This window comes from Scylla paramamosain, unplaced genomic scaffold (assembly GCF_035594125.1).
Source record: "Scylla paramamosain isolate STU-SP2022 unplaced genomic scaffold, ASM3559412v1 Contig28, whole genome shotgun sequence".
Taxonomy (NCBI): domain Eukaryota; kingdom Metazoa; phylum Arthropoda; class Malacostraca; order Decapoda; family Portunidae; genus Scylla; species Scylla paramamosain.
In genome coordinates, this window is record NW_026973693.1 from 904,120 (window position 1) to 924,332 (window position 20,213).

Genomic DNA, 20,213 nt, shown 5'->3' on the forward strand with positions numbered 1-20,213 from the left:
ATTATTATTACTTTCCATCTCACCAGCACAGTACGTGTCTCTGTATTCCCAGCATGTTGTGAAAGGCCACTAAAGGGGAAGGGGCGAGGTGGTAGCAACGCCTTTTCTCTGTGCTTATTCCCGTAGTGAGAAAAGTAGAGACAGACGAGGGGTGATTTTACAGTCCTCGCTGAACCCTGATGGATGAGCCTGGTCTTGTCAATACCTACTTTGTTTGATAGGAATGACTGAGTTATGTTAGATTAGTGTTGTTGCTGGTGTTGTTGTTGTTGTTATTGTTGTTGTTGTTAATGGTGGGATTTTGGTGATTTTAGTGGGCTGGTTGTTGCAGTTGTGATGGTGGTAATGGTGGTGAGTAGTAGTAGTAGTAGTAGTAGTAGTAGTAGTAGTAGTAGTCGCACCACCATCAACAACACCACCACCACCACCACCACCACCACCAGTAACAGCAGAAGTAACAGTAAAAGTCAGATCATATCATGTTAACTTATACCAATATTAAGTTGAGTCCCACGAGACCAAGATGGTAAAGCGCAGTACAAGAAAGTCAATATTGTAAGACACAGAACAGGGAGGGCAGTGTACCGTGAGGCGCATTACTAAGAGGAGCTGTGTATTATAAGTCACAGTACAAAGACAGTATATTGTAAGGCATAGAACAGGGAGGGCAGTGAGAGGCGAGGCGTAGTACTCACTGACGAGCGGTGTCTTCTCAGTGGGCGGCAGGGACTCTGATGGTCAAGAGGAAGACAGTGACGGAGGGCAGTGTCGAGATGCCCTGAGTCACCTTCCCCCGGATTCGCTCGGCACGTGGAACACCAAAAGGGCTGCAGAGAACAGAGGGAAGGTACATGTAGGTCAAGAGTGAATCTGATGGAGATGTTTAAGTGGCATAAGGGAAATGGCAACCAGAGGAAAGGTGTATATAGGGTGGTGGTGTTGATGGAGGTATTTAAGTGGCATAAGGGATATAACAAGGTGACAAAACAAAATATTCAGGGTTAGTAATCAGGAGAGGTAGGTTTTATACAGGGACTGCCACTTGTAGGCCTCATCACTTCATGCACCAACCTATATTTTGTCGTGTTATGTTCCTGTGGTTCTGATGGAGGTGTGCAAGTGGCATACAACAACACGGTGATGTAGACAAGATTCTATATGGTCAATAATCAGGAGATGGCTAGAAGATGCTATAATTTTCTCAAGGAGTGACGAGGCTGGACCAAATCATGGAGGAATACATCAGCAGGAGACATTTTCTCGTCTGTTTGAGAACTATTCCTAACAAGCTAACTAAGAAATCGACAAATTCTAACAAGCTAATTAAGAAATGAACTAGCTCTAACAAGCTAAGAAATCAATTAATTCCAACGAAGTAACTAAGAAATAAACAAATTTTAACAAGCTGACTAATAAATCAATGAATTCCAACGAGATAAACTAATTCTAAGAAGCTAACTAAGAACTCCAACTTATCCTAACAAACTAGCTATGAAATCAAATCATTCTAAAAAAAAAAAAAAAAAAAAAAAAAAAAACAAGAAAATTAATCAAGTAATTCTATGTTTCCACACCAGACAAGTTCCTCCCCCGCTGTTAGAGGAAGGGGAGATGGTAAACCATCCTCCACGCCCCTCTGGCTCAGGGCGTCTTGGCGATATTGGCGGGGTGCAAGGTCACAACTCCTTGGCTTACGTCCAAATTGTCTTCACCAAGCCGGAAATTCGAACCCCGGACCCTAGTATTGTGTGTCGGGCGCACTAACCAATTTGAAATTATTGTCTCAGATTGCTACACATTTCCATTCGTTCGTGGCGGTGACAAGTAGATCAAAGGGTCTAGTGTAAGCGCAGTGTGTGATTTCAAAGCGCAAAGTGACATCAACAGGAGTGATCGAGTCTCAAATGTTTTAGTGGCCCAGTCAGAATCGTAAAGGGCAGTGTGTGTTGCTGAACATGTGGTGCTGAGATCAATTTTAGGGGGTACTGAAAAATGCTGCGTATATTGTAAGACGGTACAATGTAAACGCTCCTTGCAAGGCACACCAAACTATCGGGAGTGTACTTTTATATTTGATGAAGTTAGCCTCATTTTCAACTGTTAATACAACTGTAGTTAATACAACCAGATATTAGAATTAACGGGCGCGGGAGTGTCCAGACTAGACGCAAGGGGTGCTGAGGTCGCAAAAAAAGGTTAAAAAATGTTAGTCTATGGAGAGATGAAGTAGTAAGTGTCACATTGTCATTGGCAATAAAGTGTTAACAAAGGTACAAGAAAAGAAAATCTGAACTTCGTTACAGTACAAATGAGGATAAAGAATACTTGTAGCCATCCTGTCCTCGCCTGATGTATGACACAAGCACTGGGAACGAGGGACAGAAACACCTAAACAGAGAAGAGGAAGAAAAATGTTAAAAGAAGAGGAAAGAAAAAGAAAAAAAGAAGGAAAAAATGAGGATAAAAGAAGGAAAAAAACAGTTGTTGGTACATAGACAACAAAAGAAAGCTTATACAAAAGAGGATTATTAATTATTTTACTGGAGAAAGAAAAAGAAAGGAAAAAGAAGCTTAAAAAGGAAAAAACAAAGTAGATGCATAAATAAAGAAAGGAAGTTATTACACAAAAGGGAATTACAAATTATGTTGTTAGACAAGGAGAAAATAAACAAAAATAAATAAAAATGTAGAAAAATGAGTTAGCATGAGAGAGAGAGAGAGAGAGAGAGAGAGAGAGAGAGAGAGAGAGAGAGAGAGAGAGAGAGAGAGAGAGAGAGAGAGAGAGAGAGAGAGAAAAAAAGGTTGATGCATAGACATAAGAAAGGAAAATTATTACATAAAGGAGGATGATTGACTTTTGTTCCTGTCTACACTACAGAGTCAGGAATGATTGTTTTGTCCCCACCGAGAAGTTAATGTACACAGGAAGGACTGGTAAATATTAAAGGCAAACAGATAAACATGATGACTAGATAATAATGATACAAAACAAAGAGATTACTTTTCAACAACAATCTGAGGAATTAATGTCCACAGGCAGAGCAGGTAAATGTCAAACGTAAACAGATAAACACCAAAACAAAATAATAACACAAAAATAAGATGATTAATATTTCAGCAAAATTACAAAATGAGAACAAGGTATGATCACTTTCTCGTCTAAACAATTAGTACACACAGGTACGGCACGATACAGCAAAGGTAAATATTTACACACAACAACTAAATAATAATAATAATGGTAATAATAATAGTAATAATAATAATAATAATAATAATAATAATAATAATAATGATAATAATAATAATAATAATAATAATAATAATAACAATAATAATAATGATAATAATAATAACTACAACAACAAAAACAACAACAACAACAACAACAACAACAACAACAACAACAACAACAACAACAACAACAACAAGGTGATTACTTTCCTAGCAACACTACCAAGAGCGAGAGAGACAAGAAGAATCAGTCTCACCTGTGCAATTAACATGCAAAGGTAAATGAGAGATAAACACTAAGGGTAGATACAACACCTGAACTAAATAATATTACAACAACAAGGTAATTAATATTTTCCATCGCCACTAAAGGAGAACCAAGACTAATAACTTTCTCACCTAAGGAGTGAACACACACAGGTAAGGCAGGTGAGATGAAAGGTAAACACACAAATAACTTAGTAACAATCACACAGAAGGAACATTACTTATTGAATTACAAAACCCAGACAGTAAAGAGTAATTTCCTTGTTCTCACCTGTGCTATCAATAAACACAGGTAGAAGAGAAGAGGACAGGTTCAATGAAAGGTAAATACATAAAGAAAAGAAAAAATGTTATAGGAAAGAGGATTATTGTCTTTTGGAAATGCACAACAAGGAGAGCAAGGAATAATAATCACTTTCTCACCTCAACTGTTAGTAGCCACAGGTAAGACAAATGGAATTAAAGGTAATTATATAAACAAAAAAGCAGGAAATATTACAAGAATAGAGGATCATTATTTCCTAACAATTCAATAAAAAGTAATGGATAATAACTCTCCTCTCACCTTAGCTATTAATAAACACAGATGAAGGACAACATGACAGGTGGAACTAAAGGTATGGTTACTTAAAAAAAAAAAAAAAAAAGAGGACAAAAATGTTACGCGAAAGAAGATTGCTGTCTTTTTAATCTACATGGAAAAAGAGAACAAGGAATAATCACCTTGGCACTTGAAATATTAATAGCCACAGGTAAGACAGGCAGGATTAAAGGTAAATACAAAAAAAAAAAAAAATACCAAAAATATTATACGAAAAGAGTATTATTATTTTAACTACTCATAAAAAATAAGGTAAAAAAATAACTTTGTTCTCACTAACAACACTCACAGGTAGGACAGGTAAAGTAACTCCCAAAACTATCTAATAAAAGGTTTACATTCTGACACAATGGACGATACTATTTGGCACGTTTGGTGATTACGGTGACAACAGTTATTGTTATCATCAATACCATTACTGGTGAAAGCTTTGCATGACAGCGAGGGATGGTCCTGCTTGTCTCCGAAGCTTCCGACGAGAGAGCAGACAAAGCCAATTAGATATTACCATTACGTAATGAAGGTGAGGCCTATGAATAATTATGGAGATATCTTATTAAGTAAAGTGGACAGAAATGAAGGCTGATGCTATGACTCCTTTTATTTATTTATTTATTTTTTTTAATTTTCGCGGGAATGAAAAAAAAAAAAAAAAGTTGCTTCATTTATTGTATTGCCGCACTCCTACGTGAGTTGATTGAATTAATATTGCTTTTGAAAAATAATAAGTAATCATAATAGAATACTGTGAGACCCTCGGATATACGACAGGAAAACAATGAGGGACAAGATTACTGCCATTCATCTCCTTCTCTTGTGCGTATCGTTCCTTCTGCACTCAGCTAAATACTCTCTCTCTCTCTCTCTCTCTCTCTCTCTCTCTCTCTCTCTCTCTCTCTCTCTCTCTCTCTCTCTCTCTCACTCTTACACAATCCCTGTGGCCACGTCTGTAATCACACCTTCCCTTTCGTGCAAAATACTTCCCCCGCCTCGCCAGGTTTGAATGAAGGCGCGCGCGCGCACGCACACACACACACACACACACACACACACACACACACACACACACACACACACACACACACACACACACACACACACACACACACATCTAATACACTGCAGCCTATCACGTCACTGCTTCTCCCTTATTTCCCTCCCTACCTCGACTGTCCCATCCACATCCTTATCATCGTCTATCACTGCTACTACTACGACTACCTCCACTACTACTACTACTACTACTACTACTACTACTACTACTACTAAAAGTGCTGCTGCTACTACTACTACTATTACTGCTTTACCTATATAGAAGATATGTTTGCAGAAAAAATAGATGAGAAATAGCACAGAGTAAAAATTGCATGCTGTTGCCTTGACACTAGCGAGCCTTCCCTCTCCCCTCTCCTCAGGGACACACACACACACACACACACACACACACACACACACACACACCACCCTTCCACCATGCTCATCGCTACACCCTCAGCACCTCAGCCGTCACACCTACACGTTCATCCTATTACTACTACTACTACTACTACTACTACTACTACTACTACTACTACTACTAGCACTACTACTGCACACTTTCCTCAGACCTCAGCCAGCCCTTCCCCTCTGTGAGCCAGACACAAGTGGTGCAGTGTGCGTCTTGGGGCCTCGCAACTTTACAACAATTCCTCTCGTGGTGACCTTGAGCGAGAAGGGTTTCGAGGGTGTAGGTAATGATGAGAGAGAGAGAGAGAGAGAGAGAGAGAGAGAGAGAGAGAGAGAGAGAGAGAGAGAGAGAGAGAGAGAGAGAGAATAAACAAAACAGACAAGGAAGATTTAACAGGATTACAGCCAGTGACCGGGATACACACGCATCATCAGAACAAGAAGGTGTTGCTCTAATAAGGCGATTATTTCCTGTGGGTTGTTATGCAGAATTATCATCAGTGCAGGAAGGGTCCTAGGAAAGTCTGAGGGGAAGGGAGAAAGAAAGGTTACATTATCACGAAGAAAAAAGATGTTTCTCTTATTTTGTTGTGGTTCCAGGAGGGGGTGAGAACAAAGAAAGACACAAAGTCTGAGAAAACTACGCCTGATGAGAGAGTAAGGCGCCGTGAAGGTCGGAGACGCCAAATAATCGCAAGGCAAGGCTGCCACAAACACGTCAGTGACACGTCAGCCTGTCGCCCACCACGCCCTCACTGAGGCTAACGAGCCACTCAGGAGCTGCTGCAGGAGACGGACAGGCACCGGTGTGTTATATACCTGGGATTGGGGCGACTGTAATGACGTGAGACGAGGCGAGAACAGGGCGCTAATACCCGTCTTCCCGCTCGCCTCCCTTCCTTCCTGTGTGCATGACTGACTGACTCACTGAGCGCAAGGGCATGCCAAGACTTGCACGGCTACACGAACCAAGTCACTAAGTCAGGAGGTCACCAACTTGATAATGAGTCACGGTGGTGAAGGGGAAGCACCCCCGCCTCTTCCGTCCCCCCTCCTCCCTGCCCCCTTATCCCTGCCCCCTCCTTCCTCCTGGACACAGTGACTCACACATAACACACGGCCAGAGTTGTGAGGTATGATTCAAAGCCTTGCCATGCCGCTGTGCTGTTAGAGTTAGGCTGAGTTATGGTGGCACAGCCGGCGCGCCATGCTGGAAAAAAATATGACCCGAGGGCGACCAGAGGTGGAAAAACGTGGGAGAGAGGGAGGGAGGGAGGAATGAAAGGACGCACATTCATAATGGTGTCTTTTTTCAGACCCTCACCTCGATCTTAATGTGTGTGTGTGTGTGTGTGTGTGTGTGTGTGTTGTATTTAGAGACGATGCCTTGCCTTCCCTTCCTTCTCTATAGAGGATGCAAGACTGTACCTGTGTTTGTGTTCGCGAAGTTCACGTATGTGAACATATATGTGGCACAGTATAGCATACTATACACTCCATCACTCATTATTGTGTCATGTGCTGCAAACAACAAAACAAGTAGTCTATTATTACCTCTATCATGTGCAAAATGGCGGCTCAAATAGGAACAAGTCAGGGTGTAAACATTTGCGCTACTTGTGTCATTCTTTATTCAGGTCTGTATAAAAGCTTCGGCTTGATGGACCTGGCCTTACGTATTGAACTGTGTATGAAATGCAGAAATGCATTAATGTTACAAAAGGCAAACAAAATATATCAATCAATCAATATCAATCAACCTCTCTCTCTCTCTCTCTCTCTCTCTCTCTCTCTCTCTCTCTCTCTCTCTCTCTCTCTCTCTCTCTCTCTCTCTCTCTCTCAGGCGGTCTGTTCACCACCATCCTACTTTTCGCCACTCAGCCAAAACTGAACCAAGGTACATTTTTAATTTCATGAGAACTAGGATGGGAGCAAAAAGCAGTCGCCTGTCAGTGGAGGCACGGCTGAGCCTCCTGGGCGAGTGTGGCGTGGACGCCGTGAGGCTGTCCCGCCCCCGCTCAGGGGGCTGCTGTGGGAGGGGAGGCGCTCTCTGGCCTCCTTTACCTTCCGGCAAGGGGCCGAGGGGGGCGAAGCCCCTCGTGTCGGATCAGGCGGCCAGCCTGAATATGGACAAGCTGGCCGCCTTGGACCAGGAGACACCCATCAGGGTGCACTGCCTGGCAGGAGGCGCAACAGTCTTCTGCCAGGACCTGCCCCTGAGGGACCTCCTGGCCGGACTGAAGTACACTACGGCGGGGCGTCACGCCGTTTTGTACTTCAGCCTGGCCGGAGGTCTGGGTGTCCACGGGGGGCAGGGGCAGGGCTGCCCCGTGCTCTTTTGCAACAGCAAGAGAGTGGGCAGCCGCCCCAAGCCCCCCAGGAGGACCAGGCTGTCCGCGTCCCAGAGGCGGGGCAGGAGGCCGGCCCCGCCCCAGAGGCTGGCCAGGTGGTGGTGGCCAGCCCGGGGCACGAGGCCGGCCACGCCCCTGAGGCTGGCCAGGTGGTGGCGGCCAGCCCAGGGCATGAAGCCTGCCCCGCCCCAGAGGCTGGCCAGGTGGTGGCGGCCAGCCTGGGACACGGGGTCGGCCCCTCCCCTGAGGCTGGCCAGGTGGTGGCGGCCAGCCCGGGGAAGGATAGCCTGGGCCTGTGGGTCTCGGCCCCCAGCCCGGAGGAGGGGCAAAAGGAGGCCAGGAGCGCCACGACCCCCGCGGAGGACGAGGGAGCGGGGCTCGTCCTCCGAGGAGTGGGGAAGGGAGTGGTGGCCCCTTCCCCCCACCACAGCGCCAACTCCCCCAGCCAGGGAAGGCTCGCCAGGGGAGGGGCAGGGCTGGAAGCAGGTTGTCCCACGGCCTGTGGGACAACCTGCTCGCCATTGCACAGACCCTGTCCCTCACCCTGGTGGTGTACTCCGCCCTGCTGGAGTAATTCCTTGACTGAGGGGGCAGCCGGCCCCACAGGACAGTCGGCTGCCCGGGGAGGGGGAGGGGGGAGGGGGAGGGGATAGGTTAGGGTGGGAGGGGGAGGGGGGAGGGGGAGGGGATAGGATAGGTGGGAGGGGGAGGGGGAGGGAAGACAGCCGGGAGGGGGGAGGGAGTGCTGTCTTGGGAGGGGGGAGGGGGGAAAGGGGTAGGTTAGGTTAGAATAGGTTAGGGTTAGGTTAGCTTAGGTTAGGGTAGGTTAGGGTTAGGTTAGGTTAGATTAGGTTAGATTAGGTTAGATTAGGTTAGGGTTAGGTTAGATTAGGTTAGATTAGGTTAGGTTAGGTTAGGTTAGGTTAGGTTAGGTTAGATTAGGTTAGGTTAGGTTAGGGTTAGGTTAGGTTAGATTAGGTTAGGGTTAGGTTAGGTTAGGGTTAGGTTAGGTTAGATTAGATTAGGATAGGTTAGGTTAGGTTAGGTTAGATTAAGCTATCAGGACAAGTAAATAACAACACCGCCGTGTGCAGCGGCCATCATGTGAGCAATGCACGTATTTTCGTGACCACCTGCTGCCTTGGCAGAGACAGAGCGAGAGAGAGGGAATCACGTTTTTTGCATGGCCGGTTTTCCTTTGTTTCTTCTTCGCATATTTTGTTATTCGCATATTTATTACCAAATTACTCGAGAATGAGCCTTATTGGAAGCCAAGGGAAAATAAACTGTATGATCGAAGTATGGGAACATTAATATAGGTACTTGAAAATGTACCTTATGGAAAGTATAGGAAAATTAACCGTATGATCGAAGTAGGGGAAAATAAATATAGCTACCCGAAAAACAACCTTATTGAAAGTTATGAGAGAGAGAGAGAGAGAGAGAGAGAGAGAGAGAGAGAGAGAGAGAGAGAGAGAGAGAGAGAGAGAGAGAGACCTGCGCTTGGTGGCCACCGACGACGACCAACATCACCCAGCACCAGTAACGTCACTGGAGCACCGCCGGGACGTGTCGGCACAAAACTCAGGTGCAGAGGGTCCCTCACCTTGACCCCCTGAGGCTGCTGCCACACACAGTGCAGAGGTGCCCCACAGCTGCAGCCAGTAGCCACGAGCTAGTGAAGGTGCCTCGATCTCGCTGTAGCCAACACCAGCGCACCAACACAGCCAGGACTTCGCGGCTGTGGAACATGTTCACGGCGGCCACGCCCCAAGTGCAGGACATGTCCACACACCAGGTGAAGCTGGCAGCCCACAGCTGGCGTAGCACGCACCTGTCCCCACTGGCGCTTTAAGTTTTTACTGTATTATTGTATTAGTATTATTATCTTTATGTTAAGTATGTATAGTATGTATACTATCATAGGCTTTTTAAACAATTCCATACTCAACGTGCAATTTTAAGCCTTTCTGTAAGTATTTGTTTAAATAAAAACAAATACTTACAGAAAGGTTTTTCTCCTTACAGTAGAAAAACCAAGCACAGGATAATCGCCGACTCCGATGCACGCCGAACAAAGGTGAATCAAGATGGCAGGCAGCATTCGCGCGTGCCGTGCGGCGTCGAGCAAGTCGGTAAGCGGGTCAAACCAGAGCAAGGAAAATAAATAAAAAGTACAAAATAAAGGCATTTGCATAAGTCGAAGGCAGCCGTGCGGAGGTGAAACACAGTGACCACACTCGTCAAGGTGCTGCGGGGAGGTGGTGGTGCCTCCACCGGGCTCCTCAGAATGCTCATTTCGCCATTTTTCAATCCCTGAATTCAGCATCTCAAAATTCCAGCGACTACAGCAAACTTCGCCCAAGTGTCAAAGTGGCATGCAGGCCAAGCAGGTAAGCAGTGATGAGGGCTGCCCACCTTGCCGCGTCACCTCGTGGCTGAAATACACAACACCAGACACTGAAAGTACTTGGTGCTACTTACATTGGACTTCACCTCTTGATGGTGATGGTGGTGGTGGTGGTGGTGGTGGTGGTGGTGGTGGCGATCGTTACCTGTGACGGTGAAAAAAAAAGTCAATTAGATGATAAAAAGAAAATTAACAAAACAAAATTGCACACTTTGTATCATAATCATATTTTCTCCTTCAGAACACAACAAGTCGAGGACATGCATCGTTTGTGTACGTCTGATTGTTCTTTCTTACTTTGAATTTCCTTTGTCTCACACTAACACTTTCCTAACAGACTTTTTTTTTCATTTACATCAATAAATAAACAATACGTACAGTAATATGAAGTGCAACAGACATTTCCCGAAGACTTACAAAAAATACACCCAACACTCTATGGTTTACGAAACACATACGAAACACTGTACACATACTTACTGAAACACCACAAACTTCCTTCGTAGGTTTGACAAATGCAGCAAACACTACACACAGGTAACTAACTGTGACAAACATTCTAGGTACACTTAATGGAATGTGGGAAAACAATATCAAAATATCATAGATGGTTATACACTGTTCTATAAAGACAAGGAAAACAGGAGAGGAGGAGGCGTCGCGTTATACGTTAGGGACACATTACAGTGTTGTATTAACAGTAGAATTAAAACTGATAGCAAAACAGAGTCGATATGGGTAGATATTAAGGAAGGATCACAGTCAGTAGTACTGGGAGTAGTGTACAGGCCACCGAACAGTACAAAGGAAATTAACACCTCACTGTGGCAGGAAATAAATAGAGCAGGCAGGTACAGTCAGGTACGTGTGCTAGGAGATTTTAATTTTGGGAATATAGACTGAAGCCTGATGGTGGGTAACAAGGAAGCAGAGGAATTTCTTAAGGTATTTCAGGGGTGAATTTTTAAAACAGGTAGTCGTAGAACACACAAGGGGGAACAGTATTCCAGATTTAATTCTTACTAGCAGGGAGGAAACAGTCACACAAGTAGAGGTTGGAGGACAGCTAGGTGACAGTGACCATTAAGAAATTAGGTACAATTTAAAATGGGAGGAAACTTTTAGAAGCAAAAACACTAGTAAAATACCTGACTTTAGGAAAGCAGATTTTAAGGAATTAAAAAGGTACCTCCAAGGAATTGACTGGCAACGATGCAGGGTGAGGTCAGGTCCGGGACGGAGTTGAGAGAGATAAGGCAGGATGAGAGAGGTGAGGTGAGGCGTGAGGGTGTAGGACAAGAGGAGGGAAGATGTGTCCGGAAGGGGCGGAGGAGAGAGAGAGGGGGATAGGTATGAATATGTTGGAGGGTCAGGTCATGCTGAAATGGGAGAGGTGAGGTCGAGGTGAGTAGATGAGGGAATGGAGAGGGTGGAAGGGGTCGAGATGAGGGAATTAGGTGCAGAAAATGTAGATGAGTTGTATAAATATTTCGTAAACTGCATACAGGTCAGTTAGCAAACATCCCGTATAGAGCAATAAGATCACAGAAAATGACCCTAAATGGATGACTGCTAGGTTAAAACATTATATAGGGCGGAAGAGAAGTATATATAAGAGATTAAGGGCAGGTGAAGAAGTTTTAAGGACACAATATAATGAATTAGTTAGAACAGTCAGGAGGTTAACGAGGAAAGCTAAGGGCAATTATGAATTGAAGGTAGCCAGCCAGGCGAAGACGGACCCCAAGGAATTTTATCAGGTATACAGGACGAAGAATAAGGATACTGTAGGTCCATTAAAGGCAGCAGATGGGGAGCTGGTTAGTTCTGGGGAGGAGATTAGCAAAATTGTGAATAAATATTTTTTAACTGTCTTCACCCAGGAAAACATGCAGGATATGCCAGATAGTGAACAGGTGTTTAGAGCAGATGAGAATGAGAAGCTGACAGATATTTCCATAACTAGAGAGATAGTGGAACAGGAGATAGATAGGAAAAAAAAGTTCAAGACACCAGGACCTGATGAAATATATCCCAGAGTACTTAAGGAATGCAAAGAGGTTATTAGTGAGCCGTTAGTTTCTGTCTTTAGGAAATAACTGGAGTCGGGTGAGGTACCAGTAATGTGGAGGCAGGCTAATGTAGTACCCATCTTTAAGAAAGGAGATAAAACTTTAGACCTGTCAGCTTAACTTCAGTTGTGGGTAAATTATTTGAGTAAATAATAGCGAGGAACATTAGGGAACATTTAGACAATTAGGATCTTTGCATAACTTGATAAATCAGTCAGAGCATGGCTTCACAAAGGGAAAGTCTTGCCTGACAAACTTGTTAAGTTTTTACAGAAGAGTGTACGAAGCAGTAGATAATGGTGATAGTTATGACATCTTATATCTGGACTTTAGTAAAGCATTTGACAAGGTACCCCATCAAAGGCTCCTGAGAAAGGTTAGGGTACATGGGATAGATGGGAGGGTGTTAGGCTGGATAGGGTCATGGCTTGGTAACAGGCGACAGAGAGTTGTAATAAACGGCTCGAAATCCGAATGGGGTCATGTAATTAGTAGGGTGCCACAGGGATCAGTATTAGGGCCATTGTTATTTCTAATATATATCAATGACTTAGATAGTGGAATTAGTAGTGATGTTAGTAAATTTGCGGATGACACAAAGATAGGTAGATTAATTAGGTCAGAATCGGATGCATCGCACTGCAGGCAGATTAAGATAGGATGAATGAATGGACTGATAGATGGCAAATACAATTAAATATCAATAAATGCAAAGAACTTAGCGTAGGTAGAGGAAACCCACACAATAGGTACACATTAAACAACCAAACTCTGGTAGGTACAGGGTACGAGAAAGATTTAGGAGTTATAGTTAGCTCTGAACTCCGTCTAGGGAAAACAATGCATAGAAGCCAGAAACAGGGCAAATAGGGTACTAGGATTAATTTTTAGGAGTGTTAAAAGTAGAAGGCCGGAAGTAATATTAAAGTTATACTTGGCGCTGGTCAGACCTCATCTAGACTACGCTGTGCAGTTCTGGTCCCCACATTACAGGAAAGATATAGGTCTATTAGAATCAGTACAGAGGAGAATGACTAAAAGGATACAGGGGATGAGGAGTATTCCTTACGAGGCGAGGTTGAAGCTGTTAAATTTACATTCTTTAGAGAGACGTAGGTTAAGAGGGGACCTGATAGAAGTCTTTAAGTGGTATAAGGGTTATAACAAGGGAGATGTAAGCAAAATTCTTAGGATCAGCATCCAGGGAACAAGAAATAACGGGTTCAAGCTTGAAAAATTTAGGTTTAGGAAGGAGATAGGAAAAAAATTGTTTCTCAAATAGAGTGGTAGATGAGTGGAACGGACTCAGTAATCATGTTGTTAGTGCTAGGGACATTAGAGAGATTTAAGAGAAGATTAGACAGGTTTATGGATGGGGATAACAGATGGAAATAGGTAAGTATATTTCATACAGGGACTGCCACGTGTAAGCCTGGTCGCTTCTTGCAGCTTCCATTATTTCTTATGTTCTTATGTTCTTAATTTTCTTCTTTTCTGTTGCTATATATATATATATATATATATATATATATATATATATATATATATATATATATATATATACGAGTATATATATATATATATATATTATATATATATATATATATATATATATATATATATATATATATATATATATATATATATATATATATATATATATATATATATATATATATATATATATATATATATATATATATATATATATATATATATATATATATATATATAAAGGCGAATGAAAGGATGATTGAGGCGGTGAAAAAGTTTCTGGAGAGAATGTGGCGTGCCAGATGTACGAACAATTAGGATAGAGGATGCTGTTCGTTTCTCTTTTCTTTCCCCCTTCTACAGGAGTTGCCGATCCAAAGGCCTGGCTCAGGAGTGATCCTGTGCCACCTGTACCATCAAGATCAAGATACACCTTCACGGGAGAAAAAATAAATTAGAAAACGAGCGAGAAAATAGAAAGACTATATTGGATAAATGACATTGCTCTCTATTTGATGTTTCTTTTCCAAGAATTCTCTCCTTTAAAAAAATGACATTTTCACCAATATATATATATATATATATATATATATATATATATATATATATATATAGAGAGAGAGAGAGAGAGAGAGAGAGAGAGAGAGAGAGAGAGAGAGAGAGAGAGAGAGAGAGAGAGAGAGAGAGAGAGAGAGAGAGAGAGAGAGAGAGAGAGAGAGAGAGAGAGTCAAATATAGTCTTTCTATTTTTTCGCTCGTTTTCTAATTTATTTTTTTCTCCTGTGAAGGTGTATCTTGATCTTGATGGTACAGGTGGCTCAGGATCATTCCTGAGCGAGGCCTTTGGATCGGCAACTCCTGTAGAAGGGACAAAAAAAAAAAGAGAAACGAACAGCATTCTCTATCCTAATTGTTCATACACCTGGCACGCCACATTCTCTCCAGAAACTCTTTCACCGCCTCAATCATCCTTTCATTCGCCTCTCTACCCAGTCCCAGCAACAACACCATCCATTCCTTTCCTGTCTTCTCCACTCTTTCATTCCTATCATGCCCTAACTCAGTCAGTATCACTTGCATCATCTCATTCCTGTCTCTGGCATACTGCACACACTCCAGCACCACATGTTCCACCGTCTCATCCTCTCCCATGTCACACATCTGGCACACTTTGCTGCGGGACTCAGACCACCTGTAACTCCTTGCATTCACATCCATACACTGTGCCCTCGCTCGGAAGAGAAGATTACCGCCCAGGCTTCCATCATACCACCTTTCATACCTCGGGGCCTCTTTTTCTTTGTATCATTCCAGGGTCTTCTTTCTTTCCATTTCATTCTTCCATTCATTCAATCCCACACATTTCACTTCTTTGTTTATCTCATTCTTCCATTTTCTCACATCCCATTCGGCTCCCACTCTGCCTCCTCTTGTTACCACCCATTCACGCTCATTTTGATTCCTACCAGCCATTCTTATCGCCCACACCACTTGCAATCCATTCCTGTCTGTCATTCTCATGCATCTCTTCCTCCATTTGCTTCCACTTTCATTCCATAGGTACACCTTCCTTGCTATTCTTGCATCATCCATTCTCTCAAGCCTAATCTTGTACCTAAATGTGGCTTTTGTCAGTCTTTCTCTGAATGTGCTCCATCCCATGTCACCTCTCAAGGCTTCAACTGCTGTGCACCTCGGTGCACTCAGTGCCATCCTTGCTACTCTATTCTGGCCCACTTCTAACTTATCAGTTTCACTTTCATTCCATGCAATCACCTCCATAGCATACATTATACTTGGCACAGCCACACTCTTCCACACTTTTTTCAACACATCATACTTACTTGCTCTCATCCTTGCCGCGCTTCCCAATCTACCTACCCACTGGTTTACCATACTTATCTTTTCATTCTTTGCCTTTGCACACCCACTAGGACTCATCCACATCCCTAAGTACTTGTATTGTTGCACCTGTCTCAACTCATTCTCTCCAAGTCTCCACACCACATTACTTTCATCCTCTGACCTATTCACAATCATTAGCTTGCTTTTCTCACTGCCAAAACTTACTACAAAGTCTTTTCCATAGCCATCCACAACATCCAACAGACTTTTGAAGCTCGTCTGCCGATTCACTCATAACAACTACGTCATCTGCATAAAGGAGTACACATACTTTATCGTTCCCCACACTTACCCCTACATTCATTCTTCTCATCCTGGCTGCTAGCTTCTCTGTATACTGGCTAAAAAGGGTTAGTGGCAATATACAACCTTGCCTAACTCCTCTCTCACTCTTCACCCAGTCTGTTTCTATGTCTTCTAGTCTGTATCTAGTCTGTAAATAAATAAAACAAAAATCTGGTACTAAAACTTAAATCTGTGAAACAAACATCAAGTAAAGAAGGAAAAAAAAAAGAATCACCTCTACATAGAAACCTTCATTATCGTTTTCCTTGCGCACTTTAACAAAACAAAATTGAACAAACCCTACAGTCCTTCATAAAACACGACTTCCTCTCCCATTTCCTCGACAAACACCCATCGAACAGAAATACATGGAACTGGACGCACACAAGAGCCACAGGAAATCCAGATTTCAACGAACCAGTAGGGAATAGAACCTCGCATAGGGGGAGTACTGTGTTTTTATAGTAAATAGAATAAACTTACTCAGTGCGGAACTCAACCAGACAATATGGCGGCAGTACTTTCCTTCTCGCACTGAATGAGTAAACACCCACCCGAGCCTTACAATCGCCTATGCCCTTTCAGAGTCTTATCTATTTTCCAGCTTGGTGTATAACTCTATTTCGGCACAGGAATTTGTGCGATGTAAAGTAATACTAATGGGTTCAGGGACTGGCGTGGTGCCGGCTATTGCTCAATACTTTAAGGTGCGGAGAGAGAGAGAGAGAGAGAGAGAGAGAGAGAGAGAGAGAGAGAGAGAGAGAGAGAGAGAGAGAGAGAGAGAGAGAGAGAGAGAGAGAGAGAGAGAGAGAGAGAGAGAGAGAGAGAGAGAGAGGAGAGAGAGAGAGAGAATTTATGTGATGACGAAGAGAAACGTTCATATGAGAAATTATTGCCACACTAAACGTCGATTCTTTCCAAAACACTCACCGACGTGATTTTTTAACAAGGTCATTGTGTTTCATCACACGACGCTGTTCGGGAGCTTGTTCCATTCCTTCATGATGTGAATTTTTTAAAAAGGCTTTCCGGAACTTAACAAAACCAGTGGACGTGTTGCCTTCATTACGATTACTTTTTTTTTTTTCAGAACCGAAAGAAGATTTGTACCGTTTTCGATGGCAACAAAAAGTTTGTCTTTTTTTTTATGTAGGAGGGACACTGGCCAAAGGCAACAAAAATCCAATAAAAAAAAAATGCCCATTGAAATGCCAGTCCCATAAAAGGGTCAAGGCAAGTGGTCAAAAATTGATGAATAAGTGTCTTGAAACCTTCCTCTTGAAGGAATTCAAGTCATAGGAAGGTGGAAATACAAAAGCAGGCAAGGAGTTCCAGAGTTTACCAGAGAAAGGGATGAATGATTGAGAATACTGGTTAACTCTTGCGTTAGAGAGGTGGACAGAATAGGGGTGAGAGAAAGAAGAAAGTCTTGTGCAGCGAGGCCGCGGAAGGAGGGGAGACATGCAGTTAGCAAGATCAGAAGAGCAGTTAGCATGAAAATAGCGGTAGAAGACAGCTAGATATGCAACATTGCGGCGGTGAGAGAGGGGCTGAAGACAGTCAGTTAGAGGAGAGGAGTTGATGAGACGAAAAGCTTTTGATTCCACCCTGTCTAGAAGAGCAGTATGAATGGAACCCCCACCAGACATGTGAAGCATACTCTATACATGGACGGATAAGGCCCTTTTACAGAGTTAGCAGCTGGGGGAGTGAGAAAAACTGGCGGAGAAGTCTGTTAATAGATTTAGGAGAAGAATAGTGACCGTTTACCACAGCAGCAATAGAACGGTCAGAAAGGAAACTTGAGATGAAGTTACAGAGAGAAGGAAAGAAGCCGTAGGAGGGTAGTTTGGAGATCAAAGCTTTGTGCCAGACTCTATAAAAAGCTTTTGATATGTCCAAGGCAACAGCAAAAGTTTTACCAAAATCTCTAAAAGAGGATGACCAAGACTCAGTAAGGAAAGCCAGAAGATCACCAGTAAAGCGGCCTTGATGGAACCCATACTGGCGATCAGATAGAAGGTTGTGAAGTGATAGATGTTTAAGAATCTTCCTGTTGAGGATAGATTCAAAAACTTTAGATAGGCAGGAAATTAAAGCAATAGGACGGTAGTTTGAGGGATTAGAACGGTCACCCTTTTTAGGAATAGGTTGAATGTAGGCAAACTTCCAGCAAGAAGGAAAGGTAGATGTTGACAGACAGAGCTGAAAGAGTTTGACTAGGCAAGGTGCAAGCACGGAGGCACAGTTTCGGAGAACAATAGGAGGGACCCCATCAGGTCCATAAGCCTTCCGAGGGTTTAGGCCAGCGAGGGCATGGAAAACATCATTACGAAGAATTTTAATACATGGCATGAAGTAGTCAGAGGGTGGAGGAGAGGGAGGAACAAGCCCAGAATCGTCCAAGGTAGAGTTTTTAGCAAAGGTTTGAACGAAGAGTTCAGCTTTAGAAACAGATGTGATAGCAATGGTGCCATCTGGTTGAAATAAAGGAGGGAAAGAAGAAGAAGCAAAGTTATTGGAGATATTTTTGGCTAGATGCCAGAAGTGTTTATTCATGTCGGGTCGGCAGGTGAGCTTTGACAGGAAGAAAAAGCCAATTTTGTGTTTCTAGTCTCCTCTCATATGACATTACGTAGGCGATATCAACTGCGCTGAAGAGATATTGGGTTCGCTAAAGCTGACCTGCGTGGCCCACTGGAGGTCTGATGAGACTTAGTGCAGGGAAATTACATGTTTGTTTTGGAAGGTGAAGCTGAAATCTGAATGTTGTTATTTCGATTCCCTGGAAGGTGAATGCATCAACAATACTGAAACTTTTTTTTAGGATTCCCTTCCAAACAGAATTCCGATTTCTTCATAAATGTCATAACTGAATTAATGAAATTCTCAGACACTAACATTTCACAATTTCAAAGTGGGCATATTAACTTCTCTGACACTTCAATTGTTTTTTTCCTCACAAATGCTAAACCAACTATGCTTCCATACTCACAATCTCACATAAAGCGAGGGTGAGGGGTAATGCTCTGCTTAGCTGCATTGATTATTCCCGTGTGTTCGTAACAGTTGCCTGAAAAAATTGTCCCGTCCTCTGTTGTCTGGCTGGTGTCCCCGCTGACTTCCAAATTTGACGACTCGTTCCGGTGTTCGCTCTTCATGAATGGCATTTGTTTCCTGCTTCTGTCAGTGTACGAGTGATGAGTGTCAAGCGGCATCACCAAACACTGCAATAGCAATACATTTTGTCTCTGAATACGTCAATAGCCAATCACGTTTTTCCTTCAAACGCTCCAATAGCAATACCGACACAACTCAGTGACGTATTAGCAGAACACGAATAACAAATATGATTCTCTCCATCTGGACTGAGGCGGTGAGTCCTGCGTGCGTAAACAAAGGGCAGGCGAAGGGATGGGGTGGAGGGCGATATGAACGACCAAGAGGGAAAGGGAAAGACGTGGCCATTACGACGAAAAATTTCAAGACACTTATCCTCCAGTTCTGGATAACCATTCTGGCTTTCTCTCTGGGGACTGGCATTGTCGGTGAATCTTTTCCCTTTCTTCCTTTTTTGATACTCTAAGCCAGTGCTCCTCTTACATAAAATTAAAAAAAATATAAAATATCGATAATAAAGGAGAGGAGAAGGACGAGGACGAGGACGAAAACCGAGGACTAAAATGACAACAACGACGACGATAGCAAGACGGCGAACGGAAATCAGCAGTGAACCCACGCCGCCCACAGCCTGGCCATCAAACCACGCCACAACAATACGGCCAAAAAAGGCTCATTACACTCCCAGGAACGTAAACACGGACACTAAAAGGAAGGGAGCGTGGAGGGGAAAGAGAGAGAGAGAGAGAGAGAGAGAGAGAGAGAGAGAGAGAGAGAGAGAGAGAGAGAGAGAGAGAGAATATATGTATTGAAGCGTATATTAAAGCTTTACAAAAGTTCACAAACGCCTGGAGAGGAATTCAGTGGAGACTCTCTCTCTCTCTCTCTCTCTCTCTCTCTCTCTCTCTCTCTCTCTCTCTCTCTCTTATTTCATTTTATTTATCATTTTATAAACGTCACGTAGGTGTCTACACAATCATGTGTGTGTGTGTGTGTGTGTGTGTGTGTGTGTGTGTGTGTGTGTGTTTA

At 43.1% G+C, this 20,213-nt stretch overlaps 1 long non-coding RNA gene across 1 annotated transcript in view; it reads right to left on the reverse strand.

The window, feature by feature from the left end:
• Nucleotides 1–19,495, reverse strand: part of LOC135097689 (uncharacterized) — a 33,359-nt gene extending 13,864 nt beyond the window's left edge. The window contains exons 1-3 of the long non-coding RNA XR_010265976.1: nt 19,060–19,495; nt 10,384–10,454; nt 696–827 (exon numbers count right to left, since the gene is read on the reverse strand). This is a non-coding gene — a long non-coding RNA (uncharacterized LOC135097689). The remainder of the gene's footprint in view (nt 1–695; nt 828–10,383; nt 10,455–19,059) is intronic.
• Between the last annotated feature and the right edge of the window lie 718 nt (nt 19,496–20,213).